Source organism: Cololabis saira, chromosome 16 (assembly GCF_033807715.1).
Source record: "Cololabis saira isolate AMF1-May2022 chromosome 16, fColSai1.1, whole genome shotgun sequence".
In the NCBI taxonomy this organism is placed as follows: domain Eukaryota; kingdom Metazoa; phylum Chordata; class Actinopteri; order Beloniformes; family Belonidae; genus Cololabis; species Cololabis saira.
The window spans coordinates 25,996,998-26,008,868 of NC_084602.1; positions in this window are offsets into that span (position 1 = coordinate 25,996,998).

Consider the following 11,871-nt stretch of genomic DNA (forward strand, 5'->3'; position numbering starts at 1 on the left):
AATTTACCAACAGACCTCAAAGTTTAGAGATTTGAATATTTGTGTGTTATAGGTTGATGCTTTGAGATTTTATTTGAGAAGTGTGTTCAACGACTGAACATTGTGTGTAGTGTTTTGACAGCAAGGTGATTTGTAATTGACATCAGAGAAGGAAAGTCAGACTCTAATGCAGATAAGGGAGTGTGAAGTAATGCCAACTTGGGTCGAGCAATTGGTACATGAAGTGAAGGTTGTGCAAATTGTGCCAAATTTTTGCTTTTTGGGCGTTAGCAACTGTGAAAAACTGTAAGACCTGTGACCCTGCAAAGGATAAAACGGGTGTAGATAATGGATGTATGTATTTTAAGATTTGCGTCCAAATCCTCCGGATGAATTAAACCTGCTAATGCAGCACTGTTCCAGTAGATGGCGGTGTAGGCCAGCGATTGTACCACCTACACTCAGGAAGACCAGCTGAAACACTGACAAAAGATATTACAGTTTTTCACAATTGTTTACAGTTTTTTCTGAAAGCTTAGGCGCTAATTATGTTCTTGTAGCACAATTTCTAAAACTATTAACACACATAGCAAAACCACTCACTGAGTTAGCGAAATTAAAAGCACAAATACTGCTTTGCACTCAGTTTGTAATTTTGTAACACACACTTTTCAAAACGGTAGGCACAATTCGCTGCTTACACTCAATTGCCAAATTTCCAAAACACTCCTAGCAAAATTATACACATGTATGGCTATTATTTACACTATTTTGCCAACTGTCTGGCACACTTTCACATGTGAAAACAATTTTAGAGAATTAGTTCACTTTGCAATCAGCCTAAGCACTATAAATAAGCCGTAAGCTAGGTAAGCTATAAGGTAAGCTGTCTGTGTGGAGTACAATGGAAGGAGCAAGAAGAGTAAGAATCAGAGGAGGCCGAGGAAGAGGACGTGGAGGTGAAGGAGTTGGAGGAAGAGGACGTGGAGGTGAAGGAGTTGGAGGAAGAGGACGTGGAGGTGAAGAAGCGAGAGGTTTAGAGGAAGTTAGAGGAAGAGGACAAGGAGGAGCAAGAGGAGGACGAGGAGGGGGAAGAGGAAGGGCCAGAGCAGACCCGATATGCCATCATATGGGACAATGTTAGTTTCCATAGGGCTGCTTTGGTCCGCAACTGGTTTACCAATCACCCACTCTTCATGGCACTCAACCTCCCCCCATACTCTCCATTCTTACTGTAAATCCGAGTTCTTTTCTGCCTGGCGCTGGAAAGTCCACGACCGCCTTCCCCATCAACACGCAGCCCTTTTACAAGCAATGGAGGAGGCATGTGGAGATATTGAGCAGGCATCATGTCAGGCCTGGATACGGCATTCAAGGAGGTATTTTCCCCAGTGCCTTGGACTGGAGGACATTGCATGCCATGTGGATGAGATTTTGTGGCCGGACCCAGAGAGACGGCATGATGTAGGCTGATTGTCTTTTTTTTGTGAATTTATTATTTTGTGTTCTGTGCTGTGTCTTTGTTTTGACGAGTGTGAATAAACACCAATACTTGAAGTTTGGATCCCTGTGTGTTTACAGAACTATGACAAAAGTATGACCTCAAACTGACCTAGCCACCTTGTGCACAGAAAAAGAAAAAAGCCAGATGGGTTTTGTATTCATACCATCAGTGTGTAGTTGGCACATTATGTGCTTAGTAAATGATGGCATGTGTTTACTGTCTGATATGAAAACACCATTTTTACTAAGGTGTGTAGAGTTAATCAAACTGTGTTTGATTTTGCAAGAGAACTATAAAGTTTTGATAATTTGGTGAAAGGTTTTCTCATTTGTGTGTAGAGTTTAGCAAAAATAGCCAATGTTGCAAAAAATGTACTTAAGGATTCAGAAAAAACTGTAAACACATTTCCTGATATACTACCTCACTTTCACAAAACTCTAAACAAAAATTAAAAAACTCACACACAAAATGCAAAATCCTACATTTCTCTTGCAAAAGCACACTCTACCTTCAAAACAGTGTTAACTCTTCACTAAATGGTATTTCCTTCTCAAATGTCAAACACATACATCATTTGAGTAGACGTTTCTAATAACCCACTGAACACTGATGTGCAGAATGGAAGACACTATAGTATGAATGGAAAACACTATATGAATGAATGAATGAATGCCTCAGTAGAATCATGCATTTGTATGTTCAGTGTTTCACCTTCAGCTGTTGGATGTAATTTATCACCATATAGTATTCTTATGTATAGGCTACTCAAATAGAAAACACACAATTCTTTACTGTAACAACAAATAATATTTTTACAGTACAGTATTTGGACTCAAAATGTGCAGTCCACTGGACATCACAGCAAGCTGTGGATAAAAACTTGACAGAAAATAGAAACAGAACAAAAGTATTAGGCTGCATCCTGCCTTTCATCCCTGGCTGGCCACAGGACCTCGTCCACGTCGATGTTCTCCCTGGCCAAGCAGCGGGGGAACAATCTCCTACAACGCCGCATGAAGCCTTGACAGGCCTCAGCAGTGACATCGCCACGTGTCCTCCGTGGCCTGCAGCAGTGGGATCCGTGTCTGAGGATTTCTCTCATATACCTTCCATCTCCAGGCAGAGAAAAACTCCTCAATTGGGTTGAGGAAGGGAGAGTATGGAGGGAGATATAGGACATCAACTTCTGGATGGACCGTGAACCAGTCACGGACCAGAGCAGCCCGGTGGAAACTGACATTGTCCCAGATAACAACGAACCTGACCACCTCTGTGTCCTCCATCTGGTCTGGCTGGACAATGATATTGTAGAGCTGGTCCAGCTAGAAGAAGTGCAGGGTTGTAGGGGCCAAGGGTGGCATGGTGATGGAGGACGCCGTGGTGATTGATGGCAGCACACATTGTTATGTTCCCTCCACGCTGGCCAGGGACCTCTGTGATGGCACGCTGGCCGATGATATTCCTCCCTCTGCGCCTTCTTTTTACAAGGTTGAACCCCGCTTCATCAATGAATATGAATTCAATGGCAAATTGCTGATTGCATATTGCACAACAGCCTTTGGAGTTTAGAAATGTGACTGACTGTGTGTTCTGTGTGATCAGCAAGAGAGGGAATTCAGGAAGAGTGTGCAGGGTATTGGGAATTGTGTGTAGTGTTGTGAGAAATGTGTGGTATGAATGGGAATTTGAGTTTAGAGCAGTAAATGTGCTTGGAGTTCAGCAGGATTGGTTCAGCCACCTGAAAAATGAGTTTCAGGTTGTGCACATTGTGTCTGATGTTCCAATAAACGTGTTTAAACAATTGTGAAAAACTGTAAATAACTTTTAAAATGTTAAATATTAGAAATGAAAGTTTCTAGTTTCAAGTTTCTACAGTATTCATATAATGACACAAAGCATCAGGGTTTGATCATTCCATTCAACCTTTTTTAAAGTGCTTTCATTTTCAAACCTAATTACAGTAAGTGTCTAATCATAAATTAGTCAGGAAAACAGTTTGAAAGGGTTTCTTTCCCACTCGCGGTCCTATAAAACAGTCCGTGATGCAAAACCAGTGAGCTCAAGGTGATAGGCACAGATAGGGTTGCCACCCGTCCCGTAAAATACGGAATTGTCCTTTATTTGAGAAAAAAATGTTGCGTCCCGTATTGAACTAATATGGGACGCGATTTGTCGCGTCCCATATTAATTTTTTAAAATTCATTTTTACACCATATTCTAGTTGAATTATTGAAATAAATTAACTTTTACACCATATTCTAGTTGAATTATTGAAATAAATTAACTTTTACACCATATTCTAGTTGAATTATTGAAATAAATTAACTTTTACACCTTATTCTAGTTGAATTATTGAAATAAATTAACTTTTACACCATATTCTAGTTGAATTATTGAAATAAGTTAACTTTTACACCATATTCTAGTTGAATTATTGAAATAAGTTAACTTTTACACCATATTCTAGTTGAATTATTGAAATAAGTTAACTTTTACACCATATTCTAGTTGAATTATTGAAATAAATTAACTTTTACACCATATTCTAGTTAAATTATTGAAATAAATTAACTTTTACACCATATTCTAGTTGAATTATTGAAATAAATTAACTTTTACACCATATTCTTCACCTGTATGTATATTATACATCTGGGCTGATGTGGACATACGTAGCATAGGAGGCTATTTCAGTTGCTATATGGTTGTCTGTCTCTACAGTCATGAAGGTTCAATGCTATTAAAGCATTTTAAACTTTAAATCAAAGCATTTTGTTTTTCATATAAAATTAAAAAGAAAAAAATTTAAAAGAAAAGTTTTTCATATTAAAAACACATTTTTATTCAGTTTAGAAGTTTTAGGGCTTTTTTTTGGCTCCTGCGCTGCTGAAATCAGGGCGTCCCTTATTTCTCAAGACAGAGCTGCAACAAGTCAAGACAGAGCCGCAACAAGTCAAGACAGAGCTGCAACAAGTCAAGACAGAGCTGCAACAAGTCAAGACATAGCCTCAACAAGTCAAGACAGAGCCGCAACAAGTCAAGACAGAGCCGCAACAAGTCAAGACAGAGCTGCAACAAGTCAAGACAGAGCTGCAACAAGTCAAGACAGAGCCGCAACAAGTCAAGACAGAGCTGCAACAAGTCAAGACATAGCCTCAACAAGTCAAGACAGAGCTGCAACAAGTCAAGACATAGCCTCAACAAGTCAAGACAGAGCTGCAACAAGTCAAGACAGAGCCGCAACAAGTCAAGACAGAGCTGCAACAAGTCAAGACAGAGCCGCAACAAGTCAAGACAGAGCCGCAACAAGTCAAGACAGAGCTGCAACAAGTCAAGACATAGCCTCAACAAGTCAAGACAGAGCCGCAACAAGTCAAGACAGAGCTGCAACAAGTCAAGACATAGCCTCAACAAGTCAAGACAGAGCCTCAACAAGTCAAGACAGAGCCGCAACAAGTCAAGACAGAGCTGCAACAAGTCAAGACAGAGCTGCAACAAGTCAAGACATAGCCTCAACAAGTCAAGACAGAGCCGCAACAAGTCAAGACAGAGCTGCAACAAGTCAAGACATAGCCTCAACAAGTCAAGACAGAGCCTCAACAAGTCAAGACAGAGCCGCAACAAGTCAAGACAGAGCTGCAACAAGTCAAGACAGAGCTGCAACAAGTCAAGACAGAGCTGCAACAAGTCAAGACAGAGCCGCAACAAGTCAAGACAGAGCCGCAACAAGTCAAGACAGAGGTGCAACAAGTCAAGACAGAGCTGCAACAAGTCAAGACAGAGTCAACAAGTCAAGACAGAGCTGCAACAAGTCAAGACAGAGCCTCAACAAGTCAAGACAGAGCCGCAACAAGTCAAGACAGAGCCTCAACAAGTCAAGACAGAGCCGCAACAAGTCAAGACAGAGCCGCAACAAGTCAAGACAGAGCTGCAACAAGTCAAGACAGAGCTGCAACAAGTCAAGACAGAGCCGCAACAAGTCAAGACAGAGCCGCAACAAGTCAAGACAGAGCCGCAACAAGTCAAGACAGAGCTGCAACAAGTCAAGACAGAGCCTCAACAAGTCAAGACAGAGCTGCAACAAGTCAAGACAGAGCCGCAACAAGTCAAGACAGAGCCGCAACAAGTCAAGACAGAGCCGCAACAAGTCAAGACAGAGCCGCAACAAGTCAAGACAGAGCTGCAACAAGTCAAGACAGAGCCGCAACAAGTCAAGACAGAGCCGCAACAAGTCAAGACAGAGCTGCAACAAGTCAAGACAGAGCTGCAACAAGTCAAGACAGAGTCAACAAGTCAAGACAGAGCTGCAACAAGTCAAGACAGAGTCAACAAGTCAAGACAGAGCCGCAACAAGTCAAGACAGAGCTGCAACAAGTCAAGACAGAGCCTCAACAAGTCAAGACAGAGCCGCAACAAGTCAAGACAGAGCCTCAACAAGTCATGACAGAGCCGCAACAAGTCAAGACAGAGCTGCAACAAGTCAAGACAGAGCCGCAACAAGTCAAGACAGAGCTGCAACAAGTCAAGACAGAGCCGCAACAAGTCAAGACAGAGCCGCAACAAGTCAAGACAGAGCCGCAACAAGTCAAGACAGAGCCGCAACAAGTCAAGACAGAGCCGCAACAAGTCAAGACAGAGCTGCAACAAGTCAAGACAGAGCTGCAACAAGTCAAGACAGAGCCGCAACAAGTCAAGACAGAGCCGCAACAATGGCTACGCCTGTAATTCCTTGTCGGTTGGCCTTCCTGCATGCTCAAGTAAACCTCTGCAGATGATCCAGAATGCAGCAGCACGTCTGATATTCAATCAACCCAAGAGAGCAGGGGCGTGGCCGGGGGTGGTGGGGGATATGTCACAACTACGGGCAATTTAGAATGATCAATTAACCTACCATGCATGTTTTTTTTGGACTGTGGGAGGAAACCGGAGTACCCGGAGGAAACCCAAGCAAGCACGCAGGTGGTGGAGGACCAGCCTCTCCAGGGTCAAATCGAATGAAATGGATCGAACGAAATGGTGATAATCGATTCTGAAATTTAAGACTCGGAATCGAATCGATTCTCATCATTGGAATCGATACCCAGGCCATAGCTTGATACACCTTTTTACACCTTTGTGTACTGAAGAAAAGAACCTGATGAAAGCGTTCCTCTTGCGTGGTTTTCTTACTATCTGTAGTTGATATCGCAGACATATACGAAGTATATTCTCAAAAGTTGGATCATCAGATGCCGCTGCAGTCTGCAACACATTTTTTGGGGAGCCAAACCTCTTGAGAAGGTCCTTACATAAAACATATGCAAGATCAGTGATGTTTTCTTCTTCTATGTCATGGTCTTTTTTCTCCATTTCAGGCATCACAACACTCAACATACGGTCAAATGTGGTTTTCATTTGTAATACATCGAGTGAGAGCCTATTTTTCTCCATGTAAAGAAGTTGAGCTAGAAGTGCATCTACAAGTTGTTCACCCAATGGCCTCTCTTCTAACTCCTGACTTAGAATGACTTCAGGCGATGATTCCTCAATGTATTTGTGGAAAGGTGATGACATTTCCTCTGAGCATAAGCTGTCTTCTGACTCTGGAGCCTCATCGTCTTCAGTCAAACTCTGAATACCATTTTTAATGTTCTGATGTTCATCATGTTGTATCCCAAATTCAGTAACATCATGAGGATCTGATTTTGCATCTACAGGAGAGACTGGAGACTCTGTGTCATCTTCAACATCTTCCTCCACGATGCACCTGATGTGGAGCTTAACCAGGTTTGCTTTAAGACATCTGGCAGCTTGAAACACCATGTGGCCAAGTCGCTTTATATTTGAAACAAAGCCGGTCACATAAACAGCTGGGTTGGATGTCATGTCTTCAGTGTTTGTGGCTGCAGCAATGCTAGAGTTCACATTCTCTACAATTTCCTGTTCTACCATTTCTGTCAGCTCTTGTGCAAACTCACATTGGTCCAGTGGGACATTAAGAAACTGGGAGAAACATTTGGGTAGGGAGTCTCCCAGCTGAGGTTTGATAGTTTCCAAAGGTGCAGCAGATGCTATGCGTTGTTGCACCATCGGCAAGAAAACTCTCAGAACATCTGCTGACACAGTCTGTATTATTTCAGTAACCATGTCAGCAAGAGTGGATTGTATATCCGGGTCAAATTCCTCTACTGTGATCATGGCCCACTGTGCTGGTGTGAGCCTGTCTAAATATTTCTGAATAGTAGGCATCACATTCTCCTCCGTAATAAGATAACTGTTTCCTTGTTGATGCATCTTGTATTCTGTGTTTGTGAAGATCTTTGTTTGAATATTTTTTGCAATATTTCTTGCTGTGTTATGTCTCTGTCTCACAGATGAATGTAAACGTTCTTCTGACTCTGGAGCCTCATCGTCTTTAGTCAAACTCTGAATTTCATTTTTAATGTTCTGATGTTCATCATGTTGTATGCCAAATTCAGTAACATGATGAGGATCTGAATTAGCATCTACAGGAGAGACTGGAGACTCTGTGTCATCTTCAACATCTTCCTCCATGGTGAATTCATTAACATCATGAGGATCTGATTTAGCATCTACAGGAGAGACTGGAGACTCTGTCTCAAATTCAACATCTTCCTCCATGATGAATTCAGTAACATCATGATGATGTGATGAAGTGGCTACAGTTGGAGATGTTGGGGACTTGATATGAATAACCTCAACAACATCTTCCTCCATGATGAATTCAGTAACATCATGAGGATGTGATGAAGTGGCTACAGTTGGAGATGTTGGGGACTTGATATGAATAACTTCAACAACATCTTCCTCCATGATGAATTCAGTAACATCATGGGGATGTGATGAAGTTTCAGCAAAAGCAGACTCTGTCTTAACAACTTCTTTCGGTGGGTTTGACATTTCTGTCAAGAGGTTTTCTACATCCGTCAGAGCTCCAAGCACTTTCTCACTTTGACTTGTTTCATCTGATGCCTTCATCACCCACAGCAGAAGTTGCTGTAAGAACTTTGCCACTGCGTCTAGTGTGATGGCATGTATCACCTCAGGAGAAACGCTGTTTTCACCCAGCGTGCATTTGACTTTATAAATCACAGAGTCTGACAGTGGCATATTGAGGGGCAGCTCATATGTGCAATCAGGTGTCCAATGATTGCAAAGTTTTTGAGTCAGCTCCCTGGAAAACATCTGGACAGGAGTGGAGGATGTGATTTTCTCAAGGCTGAGACCTTCACTCTTGTTTGACTCTCTGATGTTTCTGAACATGTTAATGACATCCCATTTGATTGTGTCAAAGTTCAGTTGATAATATTTCTGTTTCCTTACATTGATCTTTGTTTTTTTGTGTGTTGAATAGCCTGTACTGGGATATTCAGGCACACTTCCTGGTAAAGGAAGGTAGTCATCTCGAAGCAGAATGGGGCTTGAGGTGCGTCTGATATTTAAGACGAATTCATCGCGTTTTCTCTCAAATTCATTTTCCAGGTCTGAATTCATCATTTCAAATTGTTTCCTGGCAAAGTTCAGGAACTGGTACTCGTGATCGTCCACATGTGCTTTGTGTAAAAGAAAAAACCTTTTCATCTCACCAACCACTAAGCCCATGTCAAATGTTCTCGAGGAGATTTTTTTGGTTTTGGTACATAAGAAACTTTTAAGGCTACTCAGATTTCTCTTTAGGATGTTGACCATCTTAGTTGCTGTTTTCTTAGCATCATTACCAGAGCCAGGGGGAAGTACATAAACACTTTCATCACATTCATCCTCCGATGTGATGTTTTCTGCCTCTGTTGACCATTTCAAGAGGATTTCAGTCACTCCTTCAACCGCTAACGGGACATCTATGGCAGATTTTCCAGCAGAACACATTGCTTGGCACCTGATGTGGAGCTTACCCAGGTTTGCTTTAAGACATCTGGCAGCTTGAGACACCATGTGGCCAAGTCGCTTTATATTTGAAACAAAGCCGGTCACGTAAACAGCTGGGTTGGATGTCATGTCTTCAGTGTTTGTGGCTGCAGCAATGCTAGAGTTCACATTCTCTACAATTTCCTGTTCTACCATTTCTGTCAGCTCTTTTGCAAACTCACATTGGTCCAGTGGGACATTAAGAAACTGGGAGAAACATTTGGGTAGGGAGTCTCCCAGCTGAGGTTTGATAGTTTCCAAAGGTGCAGCAGATGCTACGCGTTGTTGCATCATCGGCAAGAAAACTCTCAGAATCTCTGCTGACACAGTCTGTATTATTTCACTAACCATGTCAGCAAGAGTGGATTGTATATCCGGGTCAAATTCCTCTACTGTGATCATGGCCCACTGTGCTGGTGTGAGCCTGTCTAAATATTTCTGTATGGTAGGCATCACATTCTCCTCCGTAATAAGATAACTGTTTCCTTGTTTATGCATCTTGTATTCTTGTGTTTTTGAAGATCTTTGTTTGAAAATGTTTTCAATATTTCTTGCTGTGTTATATCTCTGTCTCACAAATGAATAAACGTTCTATGGACCTTGTTGTTCTGTTCTGAATCAGCTTGCAACATACACGTTTTATCATCTGCGATTCGACGGACCTACACGTGTATTTATACCCTCGTATGTGACGTCAATAGAATCAAAGAATGTGCGTCATTCCAAAATTCCAGCGTTGGAGCGCATGCGCAGTTACGTTATGTAGTACACACAGACACACGTCACGCACCCTTACCAGGATTTTCTTTTCTTTAAAAAACGAATAAGGCACATTATACATTCCAGAAAAACATTCATTACAAAAGAAATAACATTGAATGACCAAATCAAAAGATTTACAGGACAGGAAAACGAAATAAAAACTGAAAAAAAGAAAGAATGCAAGTGATCAATCCGAAATTCGGTTGCAAAAACATATTTTTACATATTTTTATTCTGTAAAGATATGCACTAAAAATCGGATTTATTATTAAAAAGCGAGATGGATGATAGATTTAGCCATAATTAAATTATTGATCCCAAATTATTTTTTTTCCTCCAACTGTAAACCTACTGTAATGTTTTCAAATGTAAGAATCGGAATCATTTGATCATTGTATGCAGTACTCGAGTTGTAAAAAAAAAATCAGGGGGGGTGGTGGATTTTATCATATGGGGACAGATCATTTGTGCTGATTACAAATAATATAATATATTACAAATAATTGCACTGACCAAAACACCTGCAGAAATACTGCAGGAATGACATAGCAGCAGTTGAATGCAGCCTTCTGTAAGCTTTAAATATCCACTGGGATTACATCAAATACATCAAAACACAAAAATAAAAAACAGTTTTCTGAATTTATCAATATGCCTCTGTCCTTCACAGGATAGGTAAAATGGATCACTGCAAAAACTCAAAATCTTAACAAGAATATTTGTCTTATTTCTAGTTAAAATGTCTAATTTTAGTAAAAAAAATCTCATTACACTTAAAACAAGACTCATCACTGGAAAAAAAACAACTTTAACCTGTTTCAAGTAGATTTTCACTTGAAATAAGTAGAAAAATCTGCCAGTGGAACAAGATTTTTTTTTGCTTGTAATAAGAAGATAAATCTTGTCCCACTGGCAGATTTTTCTACTTATTTCAAGTGAAATGTACTTGAAACAGGTGAAAATGGTCAAATAAGTTATTTTTGTGGTGTTATTTTTCTGGTGATGACTTTAAATGTTGAAATAGCAGTAAAACCACATTCATTGATGAAATGACATAAGGGATGGAAAGGGGGATGGCAGTGTTACAGGGGGGATGATTTTGACCGTTTTTATTTCAGGGGGGATGCCATCCCCCCTCATCCACCCTCAACTCGAGTACTGATTAAAGGTAATCCAATATTGAGAAACATCCCAAAAGGTCCAAGTTAAGCTACAAGAAATAATAAAAAAAAAATGTTTCAATATATGCATTGCAAAAAGTAAGCTACAAATATTAAACTCTAAATTAAACCTTTCATGTAAAAAAACATGGATAAACCATTTTGAAATGAACTTATTTCACCTTAGCTGAAAGTGGAAGGGAGAGGTAATTGGTTCTTTTTAATTTTATTGTATTTATTTATTTAGAATAGGGACAGTGCATATTAATAAACATTTAAATAAGTAAATACATAAATGTAAATATGCCAGATATAGCCATCAGGCTTTTCTCATCTTAAACAAAAAAGCTTGTTTTTAATGTTAAAACATATGTTTCCTCTTCATGGTGAAGAGAAACACACCAAAGTAAAATTAGTTCTCAAGAACTTTTTTTTGTCTGAAGAATTTCAACCATCTATAACTAAAGAAGGCATGTTCGGAATAACCACAGAGTAAGTCACCATTCCTCTAATTATGAGAAACAAAGCTCATGGAATTGCCTTAATGACTTTTATATTGTC